The sequence below is a fragment of the Podarcis melisellensis genome, assembly GCF_964234715.1.
Source record: "Podarcis melisellensis genome assembly, chromosome: 4".
NCBI lineage: Eukaryota > Metazoa > Chordata > Lepidosauria > Squamata > Lacertidae > Podarcis > Podarcis melisellensis.
The window spans coordinates 79364929-79377101 of NC_138531.1; the positions used below are offsets into that span (position 1 = coordinate 79364929).

The following is a 12173-nucleotide window of genomic DNA, read 5'->3' on the forward strand; positions in this document are numbered from 1 at the left end:
TTTTTTCTAAAAACCATTTTTACAGTTTATACTGCAGCTGTCTTTAGCTCTCTTGAGTGGATTGTATACAAAATCAGAGACATGGTTTAAGCAAAGGGGGAAGCTGTTGCTAAGTGTTCTACATTACTACAATTTCAGGAAGTCCAAAGGAGAGATTTTTTTCTATCTTGCTTTTCCCCCCAAGCTGAGAGAAGGAACTGCATCCCCCAACCCCTTGCTCTGTCATCTGCTGACAAAAGCCCAAATGCCTTCACGTGAACTGCTGGAAAACAATCTGTCGTCTTTTTGCGGAATAATTTTATCGGCGAATCGTCTGTCATTGAGCCGATGACAGCTACCTTAATTTCTACCTAGAGTTGACTCACGTTTACATTTCTAAACCAAACTGCTAACTTCTTCGCATGTTTCAGTCAGTCTGTGCCACACAAAGGACACCCTTTTGTAAGGCGCTCCTATGTTTGCTCCTGACTGGATCTAGATTTTGGCTTGGGCCAGGGGTTTTGCCTGCTTTAAAAATGCAACCAAGGTCCAAAAACGGTCAGCCGATTTCATCAATTATCTCTGTATTATATGAAGCTTGTATTAATGATCGGAGAATGTATTTCAATCCCATTACATCTATCCATTGTGAGGCATGAGATCCCTCCCACTCCCCCCCCCCCCGCTCCTCTCCCAATTTAGAAGCTATGTAATGCAGGATATTACAGCATGTCATTTCCACCCCCCACCCCCGAAAGTACCTTTGTTCATAATAAAGCTACAGACCTTTGACTTTTTTTAAAAAAAAGAAAAGCCCACTTCTCTGTATAATAGGAAATTATTTCGCTTTCATACTGTAGATTCATGTAGTATAATACTGTGTTAAGATTACGCATTTGTGAATGTATTTAGCCCAGATGCATACAAAGGTAGACCTCCTCCATAGGGCAGGATCCACGGTTCCTTTGGCTTGCAAAAGGTATTGGCACTCACTCTCTGGAATGCTTTCTCCGAACAACCAATTCCCACGCTTTATGACAGGGTGGGGGGAAATGTGGCCCTTCAAGACTCATTATCAGGCTCTCATGGGGACACAGGTGGCCCTGTGGTCTAAACCACTGAGCCTCTTGGGCTTGCCAATCAGAAGGTTGGCAGTTCGAATCCCCGTGACGGAGTGAGCTCCCATTGCTCTGTCCCAGCTCCTGCCAAACTAGCAGTTCGAAAGCACACCAGTGAAAGTAGACAAATAGGTACCGCTGCAGCGGGAAGGTAAACGTTTCCGTGCGCTCTGGTTTCCGCCACGGTGTCCCTTTGCACCAGAAGCAGTTTAGTCATGCTGGCCACATGACCTGGAAAGCTATCTATGGATAAACGGTGGCTCCCTCGGCTGGAAAGCAAAATGAACACTACAACCCCATAGTCGCCTTTGACTGGACTTAACCATCTAGGGATCTTTTACCTTTACCTTATCATGTTCTCATGTAACACACCCTTCCCAGCCACACCCATTACTGGCTCAGCTTTGCACTGTTCTTGAGTGTTTTTAGCCTGCTGGAATATGTCCTTGAATTCTGATGATGCCTCATGTTTGTTTGCCTGCCTGGATGGAGAACAAGCAGGTGTGCACAGAAACTTTGCTGTGCAAAGGTAAAATTTGCATTCATTCTCAGGCTCACCTCTGCCTCTGGCCCTGCCCGCCACTGGCATGTGGTCCCCAGAAGATTGAGTAGAAAGGAATGCTACTCTTGGGTGGAAAACATTTCCCCACTCTACTTGATCGGAAGCTGCTTCTGAATTTCCCCTCAATTTCAAAAGCAGTTTGCCATGATGGTGCACAGAGGGGTGCATGCTCTTGTTGCACGGTCAACATTAGCAACGCTTCTTGTGGATCCATCCAATTTCAGTTTAATGGTCTTCTACATCCTGTGTAGGGCTGTAGCACAGCGGCAGAGCATCGGCTTTGCCTGGGAAAAGTTTGAAGCTCACTCTCCCAAAGCTCCAGGTAAGGCTGAGAATACACCTGCCTAACACCCTGGAGAACTGAGGCTAGTCCTTTGCAGAGCTACATAAACCAATAGCCTGATCTCAGTATAACACAGCTTTCTATGTAAGTGATTTGGGGGCACCTTAAATGCATGGTGCACCTCAGGATCCCTTATCCACAGTAAATATCTGGCTTGGCAGCAGGCAAGTGAGAGGGTACATCATGGAATGACAAGACATCACCGTTGCACTGCTATTATGGGCAGGTATGGAAGGACGTGGGTGGCGCTGTGGGTAAAACCTCAGTGCCTAGGACTTGCCGATCGCATGGTCGGCAGTTCGAATCCCCGCAGCAGGGTGAGCTCCCGTCTTTCGGTCCCAGCTCCTGCCCACCTAGCAGTTCAAAAGAACCCTTAAGTGCAAGTAGATAAATAGGTACTGCTTTCTAGTGGGAAGGTAAACGGCGTTTCCGTGTGCTGCGCTGGTGCTGGCTCACCAGAGCAGCTTCGTCACACTGGCCACGTGACCCGGAAGTGTCTCCGGACAGCGCTGGCCCCTGGCCTCTTAAATGAGATGGGCGCACAACCCTAGAGTCGGACACGACTGGCCCGTACGGGCAGGGGTACCTTTACCTTTATGGAGGCACCAAGGTTTGAGAACAGGGTAAAGCCCTCTTTTTTAAATATATATATATTTAATTTTTCATTAATAACACTCCAATATGGGTCACATTATTACAATGTGAAATCATACCAAATCATAATACAATTTATAAAGCCAATTAAACATTCCAAATTAAACAAATTTGGTGACTTCCCTTGTTCTGATCGTCTGGAGATACGGTAATTATTTCTAGGTCCTGCGCATAGTCTCATATATAATCCAAATACAGCAATTCCGATCTTGATCCTTTCTTCTATTTTTGCAGCCACTGGTGTAATGACTTTCACTCATATTCCAAAAAATCCATAGCCGTTAACTAGGGTGAATGAGTGTCATCCCATCATCTTCCCAAAAGCTTGTGGGTGTGGTGAAGTAACCTTTGAGGTTTAATGCAACACTTTGCAAATAAAAGTGTATTACATTTCACTGCAGGCTACGATAAAGCCTAACAGGTGGGGAAGCATTCCTGCTCCACCTGATACATTCTATGTGAAACAGGGGCATCACACTGAATTCATTATTATTTCTTCTTCTTCTTCTTCCGCCCATTTGACTGGGTTGCGTCCTCTTATACAGACAAAACCAAAGTGTTCCTTCCTCTGAATGCTTGATCTAGTACAGTAATTGCAAGCAATGCGGCTAGACTTCCCATTCAGGGGAGCTACTGCTATTGTTCATGATCTTTGGTAATGAGAACTAGTTTGGAGTGAGTTCTCCCTCCCTTGTCTTCTATCTCCGGCTAATGTTATTTGTTCTGTTATACCGTTGTTCAATATGAAATATGCCGTGTTCCTCAAGTATAATTGATCTAGTAATCCTTTAGATCATTCTCCAAATCCTAAACTTTCTCTAATTATTTTTAACACCGGCCATTCTACACTATCAAAAGCCTTAAAGATATCCAATGCTACTATACCAGCTTTCAATTTATTTTTTCTTATTATATCTATTTTATTCAACACTCTTGCTATTAAACTAGACATCTGTCTTCCTGATACAAAGCCACATTGGTTTTTATTTATATATTTACACGTGAAATTATTCGTCCTTTTGCCATTATTGCAGTCAATATTTTAGCATCTTGATTTATTAGGGAAATCGGTCTATACAATCCTGGGTCCTTCAAATCTTTACTTGGTTTTGGAATTAAGATAATCATTGATTGTTCCATGATGTGGGATCATCTCAACCTCTATTACTGAATTATATACTTTTAATTTAAGAACCAATATTTTTTTAAATACCTTATAATATTCTGTTCCCAATCCATCTGCTCCTGGGGCTTCCCCCCTTTTTCAGTTTCCCTATAACTTCCTCTATATCTTTTTCTGAAATTGGTTGTTCCATAACCTCTTTATCCTTCCTTTCTAGCTTTATCTTCCAGTGTCTCTCAATATATTCTTTCTTCTTCCCCACAGAATTGTTACCTGCTGGATATAACTCTTGGTAAAACTCCTGAAATACTCTCATCATTCTAAGCTCCCATTGCTCAATTTTCACATTATGTTGCTTTATCTTTTCATCATTGTTTTGCACTCTTTCTTGTATTTGGTCCATTTTTGCTTCTACTTTATTTACTTTATGTTACCTTGATCTCTGAAATTGCTTTGTCTATTTGAGTGGTAATGTCTGTCACTATCTGGTTTCCGAGAATCTCGTTGCCTTTCTGCATCATTTATTTTATTTTATCCAAGATATCTGCTTGTTCTTGATGCCTTTTTTCTTTAGATTTTGCCCCCAACTCCTCCTTACTCCCCCTCAGAGTTCCATTTTTCCTGTTTTTCTTACTTCCATCTCCACTTTGTTTCTCTTCTCTACTTGCCATAATTGCTTCTGTTGATTGGGCTCTGGTTAATCACTGGACACTTCGATATGATGGGTGCTCCCCCCCCCCAATTTATTTTGGAATGCTTTACCTCATGGGAATTGTCTATTGGCATCTAGCCAACTCAACTGCTTCACAGAGTTGCTATTTACTGTGCCTTAAAGTCACAATAATTTCCTTATAGTTTAATGCGAATGTCTCGGCCTAGATTTTACCCGCTTCTGTTATCTTTGTAGTACTTATTGTAGTTTTCCCTTTCAAGTTCTTTTGCTTCAATTAAATCTAGTCTCCAAGACATGATCAGGCTTCAGGCCTGGAGACCAGAAGTAAGAGCAATTAATTATATTCAATTGTTTACTCCAAGATTTCTAAATATCTTGCTGTCCTGAGTATTGATCCTTTCTTTTTTCCCTTCTACTATTTAAATGTAAGATGCCCAATCATTTCTAATTGTCCATTTTTTGTCTTCACAAGCTCTTTGCTTTAGATTCTTTTCCAGCCGATAAGTTTGGCGTCGGGCCCAGGCCTGGCATCTAGCCCAGAAATTAAGCAGTAGTGTTTATTATTTCACTACTCCAAATTACATTCCTGCTTGAAAAGTTCTTAAGGACTGACCTGTACTCTGCTTCGTGATACTTGTTCCCCATTCTCCCTTTTTATTGGTGCCTGGCTTTGGCTTTTGCATTGTCTCTGTTCTGGGGAAAGACTATGTTGTTACGTTACCTGGTGAATCAGGCCACAAAACGGTTAGGTGCGTCTCAGTTGTTTTAAAGTGCTCATCATGCCCTGTGCAATCTCGTATGTTTCCTGCTATCATTATCCACCATTTCCATCTAGAGCACTTTTATTGTACAAATTGGTCCATTTAGCCACAGAAAAACCCAATGAGGCAAAGAATTGGTTCTTGCAGTGCACTCCCTGGTTTTGTCTTGACCAGTTAAGAAGTAAACTCGATGTATGGGAAATCATGATGAGAATGCTGAACGGCACTATTCTGCAGCCTGGCTCCTGTGAGCAGGATATGCTCCTAAATTAGAGCGCTCCGCTCATGGAGACTGATCCTCAGAGATCTGTGAGTACTCTTCCATGACCTCACATGGCGACAGCACTCTCTGTTCTCGCAGATTTCTTGCTCTTGTTTTTAACCCAACTGCATGTCAAAGGGCCAAACAAACAAACAAACAATCTTTATTACGGTCCAGAGACCAACAAAAACCAAACAATATATGGTGCAAGGGATCAGCAATCCTATCTCCCGATCTCATCTTGTGACCTTAAAAACAACTGCACCAGCTGTGTGATGTGGATCAGGACTGGGGACGTGTGCAGAATCATATAGTTGGAAGAGACCCTGAGGATCATCTAGTCCAACCCCCTGCAATGCAGGAATATGCAGCTGTCCCATATGGGGATCGAACTTGCAACCTTGGCATTATCAGCTGCATGGTCTAACCAACTGAGCTATCCAGGTGGTTTGGTCCTTTCCCAAATCCATCCTCAAAACCATCCCACTAACCACCATTACACAGAGGAGGCTGTATTAGACCTAGCTTTCCCCCTAAACAACTAATAGTAACCTGATGATCTCTGTAACTAAGGACTGCATCAGAAGGCAACCCAATTCATTCCAGTAGGATTTACTCCCAAATAACCCCGCTTAGGACTTTGGCCTTAGCCTCTCTGCTACTCCAACCACCAACTCATACAGCAGCAGCTGCCACAAGCCCAGTTCAAGTATAAAATTCAATTTTGCTTCTCCCGGGAGAACATCCAGTCTAGATTCTAATTTATTTCCACTAGAAAATACAATGGCATAAGAACACCCATGTATCAGCCGCTCAAGCCACGGGATTCTGTGAAAATAAGGTACACCGAGTAACGGGTTCCCTAAGCAACCATAGGCAGTTTTAGCTAAAAATAAAGCACTTCAATGCCTTGGTGCAAAAGCAACGAAGGAAAACTCGGAGGCTACACTTGCCTGGGTGCAATCTCTCGCCACCGGAAGGAATGCAGAGAGAGAGTGCATTCTTGTAAAATGCAGTCAGGAAGAAACAGCATTCATTCTCTTTTGGATCCAACCAAATGTCCACTTTGTCCAGCATCCTTTTTTGCCCATTTTTGTGCCCTTCTTCTGCCTCTTCTCATGCCATTTGTGCTTGTTCCTTCTTGGCTAGAATTATTTAGTTAACTCTCTCACTGGGAGCTAGTGCAGTGTAGTGGTTCAGAGCGGTAGTCTCGTAATCTGGTGAACCGGGTTCGTGTCTCCGCTCCTCCACATGCAGCTGCTGGGTGACCTTGGGCCAGTCACACTTCTCTGAAGTCTCTCGGCCCCACTCACCTCACAGAGTGTTTGTTGTGGGGGAGGAAGGGAAAGGAGATTGTTGGCCGCTTTGAGACTCCTTCGGGTAGTGATAAAGTGGGATATCAAATCCAAACTCTTCTTCTTCAGACCAAAGAAATTGTATGCTTTGTTTCTGCGAAGCTACTCCCCATTGCTGTAGTAAATGTGCAGATTTTCCTGAGCTTTTCCCCACTGCGGTATCATGCATATTCTGATTCTGTGTGTCACCAATAAACATTTTGCTTTATAACCTATGTAAGTTCCTGGACAAATTGGCTGAGATGCAGGACTGTCGCTGTTCAATACGAGATTCTTAGGATGTGTGTTAGTGAAAAAGGTGTTTACCAAGGGGGCTCACCAAAAGCCTGAAAGCACCATCAGCTGCAGCCACTGCTCGGGGATGATGGGAGTTGTAGCCCAAAACATTGGGGGAGGGTTGCTTTGGACCTACCCCAAATTGGAGTCATAGGGTTTAGAATTAGAGTAAATCTCCACTTGTCTTAACAGCAAGTGCCATTCCCAAATTAAGCACTGCATGCCAATGCCCAAACTCCAAAGTTCTGCCGGTTTTACCTGCCCATTCAAAGTATTTGAGCAGCGTCAAGAGCATGGAGAATGAACAACAACCTTCACTCGTCTTGCCCTCTCCTCCTAGTCTGTGGTCTGTCCCAGAGGGAAAGAGAATGAATAGTGGGATAACCACAGGAAGAAGTGGAGAGCTGTAGGCCAGTGTGGTGTACTAGACCATTTGTTGGAATAAGGTAGGCATAGACAATGTGTCGCTCTCCAGAGACTGTCAGACTCCAACTCCCAACAACATCTTGAGGGCACCACATGGCTTCCCTTGGACTAAAGAAACCTGGGTTCAGTGCTCCCTGGGCAAGTCGCTATCTTGCAGTCTAGCCCATCCCGAAAGGTTGCTGTGAAAATAAAATAGGCTAACTGTGGATAATTGGATTGTATGTTTGTAAATCACCTTGTGACTCATGTGAAATGCAATCCATAAATGTATAATAATATAATAACCCCCTTTGCTTATTTGAGCTGCTCAGATGAAGGCAGAGGCTTACAAATGTGATCAATTATCCTGGTACTTCCAAAGAAATGCATTTAGGATTGAGATGCAAATATTTGTTTTTCTAACTACCTTTTTCAAACTGTGTTTAGATGGGGCTCAGCATCAGATACCTGTCTGGTTTGCAACACTGGAGATTTAGATCATACCAAGCACAGATCTTTTCATTTGTATTTTACAGAGGCTTTCATAATTACATACCTTATGATGATGCTAAATGTAATTCTGATCATGCCCTTCTAAAAATGCCTTGGATTAAAAGCTTTTACGGTCTCTTTAGGCCATGGGCCTGCAATTACAGAAAATGAACTGCATTTTAGCTTTCCATTGAAATTAATAACAGCACTTCTCCAATTGACTCAGTGAGTAGTTAATGGAATAAACTGCATATTTCACTACAATATGGTTTTAAAGCCATTTGAGATATATTCTGTGCTTCAAATGGGATAATAATTCATACAGTACAAACTATTATTTGGGATTCTACAAAATCTATCCCAGATAAGTCCAGAATTTAAGATCTTATTAATGGTTTGACAATCATTACCTGCTTGAGTCTAATCTTCCTTACCTTGCATACTTGGGAACATCTCTCTTCATGCATGCTGAGGTTCAAAGAGACAGCCTAATAAGAGTGCGCCTAATGGCATTTAGGATCTTGCACCTAAGATTTCTGCATTTTAGCATGTTTCTGAACATAGTGTCATATATACAAAGTCCAGTGGATTGCCGTTCTCTTGGTCACACGAGATATCCCCCGTAGTGCCTCCACTTCTCCCATAGGGGATGCACATGTTTGTGCCAGCTATGACTGAATATGATGCGTGCAACCTGTACTGGCCATAAAAGTTAAGGGCAAATATATTTCCACGTTGGCTTCAAAGCCTGGTGACTAACTTCTTTAAAGTGCTCAAATACCCCAACACAAACACACACTTGAACACCATAATGAGCTGTTTGCATTTATATGTAAACAAGTAGCACATTAAAGCTGCAATCCTAGGGGACTTACCTCCAAGTAAACATAAACAATTGCAATTGACAAATTGCAGTCCTAGACACACTTAAGGGTATGGATACATACCACTATATCTTTAAAGCACCCACCTACCAAAAAGAAAAAGAATTCTGATTATTGCTTATGATGATTTTATGGTGGGAAATGTGTACTCGGGGGTGGGATGCTGAATATGGTCACTTTTGGTTGTTATCGTTGCATTGTTTTAATATTTATTTGTTTAAGTAGCCCTGATACCTTTTGGTATAAGGCAATGCATAACGTTATAATAATACTATTCTTCTTCTTTTTATAAAAAAGTCCACACAACTTCTATCAGTACTGATTTTCAAAAAGAACAAAACAGAATGGCTGTAGATTTTGTAGGATTTTTTTTTCTTCCCCCCCAGTGGGGAGGGGTTTTTGTAAAGATATGGTGGTGTGTACCACATCCTTAAGAGTGTTTAGGATTCCAATCCTATTTATGTTTACTTGGAGGCAGGTCCCAAAGGATTGCAGCTTTAACGTGCTGATTTTTGGCAAATAAATTGCAAACAACTCTGCTCATTATAGTGTGCAAGTAGAGGCTCTGTGTGTACTGAGGCGCCACTTGAGCACTTTTTAGAAGTTAGTCACCAGGTTTTGAAGCAAACATGGAAATATATCTCCCCCCCCCCCCACAATGAGTTTCTGTTTGTTGAATTTTGTCCCCAGTCAAACTTTACAGATGTATGCTGCTGAAGCTGGGGGACTGGATTTCCTAATGGAAATGCTGACAGACCTTTACTTATAGCGCTATAGAGAGTGCCCCTGTAATTATTCAATTGCCTAATTCCATTTATCTTCCATGAACCATTATGGGCTGCTGACACGCTGCAGCTTCCTTAGCAGAATACACAGCCGAGTCTAATGGACTGCAGGGAAAGTCAGTTAAATGGAATAAGGTTTGTGCCTTACTCTCAAAGGCTATTATTTTATAAATGAAGGCAGGTGGATGCATTTACGTTATTAGGATAAATATTTATGAACTGTTATCACTGATACCCTGCATTACAAAAACATTATCTTCCATATTTAAAAAATAAAATACAAAGAACAATCCATGCCCGAGTATGTTTTGATTAGGATATTGATTATGGTGCTCCTTACATAAAGCCACAAAATAGCATGATCTTAGAAATGAATGCTTGCTGTGTTTTTCCCCTCCCCCCCCCTTATGCAAGCAAGGAAGGTGCTGTTGAGAAACAAAGACTGAAAGGTAGCATATTGTGGCACCATTTTAAAAGCAAACCCTCAAACTAATAACTTTCCATTTCTATCTCCAAGCATGTGTGAAAATATTTAATTAACCAAATGTGATCAGCATACTTTCCTACTATGGGTGGGTCTACAGAAGAAAACTAATATCTGTTACCTCGTTGAAAAAGAACACCAAGTCACTGTTTTTCTCATGGCATTAATCTTATACAGTGGTACCTCAGTTTAAGAACGGTCCTGTTTACGAACAATTCGATTTAAGAACTCCGCAAAACTGGAAGTGGTGTCCCAGTTTGAGAACTTTACCTTGGTCTAAGAACAGAATCCGAACAGTGGAAGGGCACCAGTGGTTGGAGGCCTCATTAAGGAAACTGTGCCTCAGTTTAAGAACGGTTTCGGTTTAAGAATCATAGAATCATAGAACTGTAGAGTTGGAAGGGACCCTGAGGATCATTTAGTCCAAGAACGGACTTCCGGAACGGATTAAGTTCGCAAACCGAGGTACCACTGTAAAAGAAACTTTTTCTTATACTTGGAAACAGAAACTGAATGCATAACATTTGAGAAATTGAGTTTGTTAACAGCACGTATAGCTATGCATATTGAATGTATCATTCAAGACTCCAGACCTGAAGAAGTTAGTCTTGCTTGAGGGCCTTGACTACCTTTTTTTTTTTTTTTTAGGTATATACCTAAAATGATTTTGTGTATTTTGTAAGTCTTGTTGCTTATTTTATGATTTGGAGGGGTTGTTCTTATTTTTGTGTTCTGTACGCTGCCCTAGCATCTGCACCAATGAAGGGCAAATTATTAATATATCTCAAATGTGTGAAATAAGATTGGCTGCAGCTCCCTGGTGATGGATGATTTGCATGATATGTGAAAGGGCCTTACGTCCCAATGAAAGTCAACTTAGTTGCCACGAACCTGTTCCATTCAGTTTAATGGGACGTAAAATGCAACTACCTTTCTCTGAGTCAGGTCCAAGGTGGGAGAACTTCTCAACAAAATCTAGAGCTGCAATAGGGGTGGAGAGAGAGAGTGTCCCTCCTTTTGCTGTTGTCTTGCTGCTGCCTGTTTTGAAGTGGCAGCCACAACATTTGTCCGGGCAATGTTCCCACAGCTCCCTTTCTAAGATTATTACCATACTTTTCTGTGTATAACACGCCCCTATGTATAAAATGCCCCCTATTTGTGGGGGCTCAAATTTAAGAAAATGGCCCAAAGTTGTTGAGCTCTTTTGGGGGAGGATTGCCAGAGGTTGTTCATAATAATAATAATAATAATAATAATAATAATAATTATTATTATTATTATTATTATTATTATTATTATTATTATTATTTATATCCCGCCCTCCCCAGCCGAAGCCAGGCTCAGGGTGGCTAACAACAATAAAATAATACAACGTAGCAATATCATTCATTATAAAATTAACTCAAATCAAACTGATGGCAACCACTGGGCCAGAGCTCTGCAAAGATTGCGAAAGGAGGGGGTCAGACAGTGCCCTGGCCAAAGGCCTGGTGGAACTGCTCTGTCTTGCAGGCCCTGTGGAAAGATGTCAAGTCCTGCAGGGCCCTAGTCTTTTGTGACACAGCGTTCCACCAGATCGGAGCCACAGCCGAAAAAGCCCTGGCTCTGGTTGAGGCCAGCCTAACCTCTCTGTGGCCTGGGACCTTCAAGATGTTTTTATTTGAAGACCGTAAGTTCCTCTGTGGGACATACCAGGAAAGGCGGTCCCGTAGGTACGAGGGTCCTAGCATCTGCTACAAGCATCAGTCCGATAAACAACAGCAACAGGAAATTGCAAGCCAAATTGCTGCAGCAGCAGCAGCCAATCCAAAACAGCCCTTGACGCAGCAACGAATCACACTCCTATTTACCATATAAGACGTCCCCAGTTTTAAAACATTATTTTACAGTAAAAAACAACAACCTCGTCTTATACACGGAAAAGTACGGTATATATCATTATGAAGCACTAATCCAATGACAGTTCTGAAGGCAGCCCCTGGCAGCCCTCATTAACCCACAGAATTCTGTTTCCACT

General features: G+C 42.0%; 1 long non-coding RNA gene across 5 annotated transcripts in view; it reads right to left on the minus strand.

Moving 5' to 3' along the window:
• The window catches only part of LOC309368996, a 48285-nt gene that overhangs the window by 13124 nt on the left and 22988 nt on the right, over positions 1–12173 (minus strand). The gene's annotated exons all lie outside the window — the stretch shown is intronic.